This window comes from Pteropus vampyrus, unplaced genomic scaffold (assembly GCF_000151845.1).
Source record: "Pteropus vampyrus isolate Shadow unplaced genomic scaffold, Pvam_2.0 Scaffold69, whole genome shotgun sequence".
In the NCBI taxonomy this organism is placed as follows: Eukaryota; Metazoa; Chordata; class Mammalia; order Chiroptera; family Pteropodidae; genus Pteropus; species Pteropus vampyrus.
Genome location: NW_011888850.1, coordinates 3,414,909 through 3,418,347, shown reverse-complemented (window position 1 = coordinate 3,418,347; position 3,439 = coordinate 3,414,909). Strand labels below are relative to the sequence as shown.

Below are 3,439 nucleotides of genomic sequence, written 5' to 3'. Positions count from 1 at the left end.
CTTTCCGGATTTTATTTTTTCATATAATGAGATTATACTATACCTACCATTCTGCACTTTGCTTTCATTACTTAATATATAATAGACATTCTCCATATTAGTTCATTTATAGCAACTTCCTCCTTTGTTCAAATAGGCAAGTATTTCCGAGGCATAAAGCTCTAGAAGTGGAACTGATACATCAGAAGTACACAAATTTTTAAATGTTCTAAACCCTGCCAAAGTGCCTTTCCAAAAGGTGGTACCAATTTACACTCCCCACAAAAGTATGGGGGTGATGGGGGGTGGGGCAGAGGGAGGTAGATCAGGGTAAAAGGGGTCAAATATGTGGTGATGGAAAGAAATCTAACTATAGGCGATGAACACACAATGCAATATATATACGACATACTGTTGAATTGTACACTTGAAACTTATTGGATTTTGTTGATCAATGTCACCCCAATATTTATTTTAAAAAGGAAAAAAAGTATATGGTGATAATCTACTTTCCCACACCCTCCCAACACTGGAATTAATCAGTCTAAATGATTGGTTTTAACCATGCCCAAGCCTATACTCATATTTCTACTGGATTATTTTTTTCCTATATATTTCTATATATGTTACAACTATGTGCTTTATCACTTTGTCATCTGCCTTTTTACTCTGTTTATGACATCTTTTTCCTTAGAGAAGTATAATGTTTCATGAAGTTAGAGCCCTATTTTCCTCTAGGGTTTCTGAGTTTTATTAAACTTGGTGAGCTCTTTACTCCTCCACTTATTTTAAAACCATCTTATCTATGTATATATATTTTTTAGGGTCTGTGATTTTTGTGTCACATTTAATCTTCAGTCTAAATGGAATTCACTTGTGTGAATGGTGTGAGGCATGGATCTCATTTTGTCCTAAGTGGACAGACAACTGTTCCAACATACTTTACCACAGTCAATTTTATCATACGTTCAATTCCTATCTTTACAGTGGACTATTTTTGGACTTCTTATTCCTGGTCCCACACGACATATTTTGATATCTGGCTGAACAATACATTATAAAATGTATTGCTTATTAGTACAACTCATTTTTCCAGGTAAACTTTCTCAGTTTGTAAAAATTAAATGAAGTTAAAGAGCTGGCCTAAACTAATACAAGTCTCATGACCTGTTAATCTTACTTAGTCATTACAGCATCAACCTTGGGCCAGGAAGTGGCCATATTTCCCAATGATTCACACACTACAAAGAAATTTCAGACTTCACGGAATTTTGTTTGCATTTAAAAATCTCTCCCCAAAACCTTCCAACACTATAATTCTACCAAGAGGCCTGAATGGCTTCCTGTGCCTCAACCAATGCACGTTCTGAATCTTTCCTTGTCTTCTCCCCAATTTTTATCCTCCTGGCTCGTATCTTTCAGAGTTGTAGGTTCCCATCCTAAATCACAATAAAGCAGCTCAGCTGGCAAAATGACATTCCAAAGGATGTTGTATTTTGATAGGCACTTCCTCTCTGCTGGTCTCTCACACACTGTGCCAGCCCGCTGGGAGGGCCAGGAGTCTTTTGGCTTTCCATAATTTATTCACTTGGTACCATTTATTCCAAAGGGAAATACTGGGGCATGATAGAAATAATATGAGACTGGAAATCAGGAGACCCGAGTCCCCCTTCTTCTAATGAGCTGCGTAGGTCAGATTAAGTTATCCTGCCTCTCCACTGGGCCTCGACTGCCTCATTTGTAAAATGAGATCAAAATAGAACAGTCATTACTAACTTTTCCCCCCACCACGAGTGACCCTTTAAGAATCTAAAGTAAGCTGTGGATTCTTTTCCCCAGAATAATATACTTCTGGGGGGGCGGGGGGGTAGGGGGGTCAGAGACTTCCTGAACACTATCTCTGTATTCCCAGGGTCAAGTTCACTGAGACCTACCATGAGCTTTTAAAAATGAGAGAATGCAACAGAAATGTATACAGAATCACAAAACAAACTTTTAAGCAAAGCTAAAATATTTACAGAACTGAAAGCATCTCCTCTGCAGAGACTTGGAGGAGGGAGTGGTTATTAGGGAAAAATAGAGTGCCAATTAAGAGTTGCCCTTGATTGAGGCCTTTACATAACATTCACAGGGGAGTAACTGAGAGTACCCACTCCAAGGCCAGGTTGCCTAGTTCAAATCTTGGCTCCATCATTTACTAGTTGTCTGACTTAGGCTCCATGCCTCAGTATCTTCATCTATAAAATAAAGGTGGTGGGGGAGAGATAAAAACAGTACTAGCTCCAAGACTAGTTTATATATCCATAGGGTATATAAACAGGGCCTGGCACACACTAAGCCCTAAATAATTATTAGCTATTATAGAAATCTGGGACACTCTTGCTTAGTGGTTAAAATTGTGAGCTGAAGAGATTAGGGAAGTCATAAATATCCTGATGCCTTAGTTTCCCAGTTTAAATAAAATACGCTTCATAAATTTGCTGAGGGTTAATGAGACCGTCACACACACACACACACACACACACACACACACACACACACACACACAAACTCTTTATACAATGCCTAGCCCATAATAAGTGCTCAATAAATTTCAGCAATTGTTATCAACAATTCTGGAAGACAAGGATTATCATTTGTACCTTTTTTTCTTTCTGAATAAAGGATAAATCAAACTTAGAGAGGTTAAGCACCCTGCTGATAGCACTTCAGCCAGCAAATGATCGTGCCACGATTTCAATTCTGATGAGCCTGAAACCAGAAGTTGTAACCACTACCGCATACAACTTCTTATTTGAACAGGGCTTAGAGAACATAAAAGCTGATTCATACCTACTAAATTGCTAAGAAAAAGAAAGAAGTTGGTGATAACTGTCCAAAATGTGGGATATTCTCAATGGAGGTCAACCATAACTTTGGCCAAAAGCCCTTCTTTGTCATTCTTAGAAATGAAAGACTGCAAAGGCTAGACCCTGCTCTCAACCAGTTCTAAGCCCTTCACAAGTGGTTCTTAAGCTACAGCCCTGCCATCAAAAGACGAAAAGCAAGCCATTTCCCACAATAGCTTAGCTAACCAAGTGAGCCCTTTAAAACGCAAGAAGAGATCGTAAGGCTGAGGAAGGATATCGAGAGTGCTCCAGAGTCACATAGAACTGTTGAACACATATATTAGTCTTTAATGAATACACCTTTATTTGGAAAAGAATGATGGCGTTTATTTCCATTTTTCGGATACCAAGCTCCAGGAGGTCTTCCCATAAGTAAAATAAGAGGAAGTTCATACCACGGCCCAGCGTGGTGGGGAGAGAAACTGGTGAAGAGCAGTGTCACCGAAGCAAGTGCCCACTCTTTCAACACTCATTTCGTCACCTCAGTGAAACAGTAACCTCAAAAATGAGAATGACATAGATTGGCAGAAGCAGCAGCATGATCCAGTTTAGCACAAGTCAGCGCTAATCAC

The 3,439-nt window shown here is 39.1% G+C and overlaps 1 long non-coding RNA gene across 1 annotated transcript in view; it reads right to left on the bottom strand.

Annotated features, from left to right (window-relative positions):
* Positions 1 to 398: 398 nt before the first annotated feature.
* LOC111740868 overlaps positions 399 to 3,439 on the bottom strand; it is a 21,115-nt gene continuing 18,074 nt past the window's right edge. Inside the window, exon 3 of the long non-coding RNA XR_002780793.1 lies at positions 399 to 3,365. This is a non-coding gene — a long non-coding RNA (uncharacterized LOC111740868). The remainder of the gene's footprint in view (positions 3,366 to 3,439) is intronic.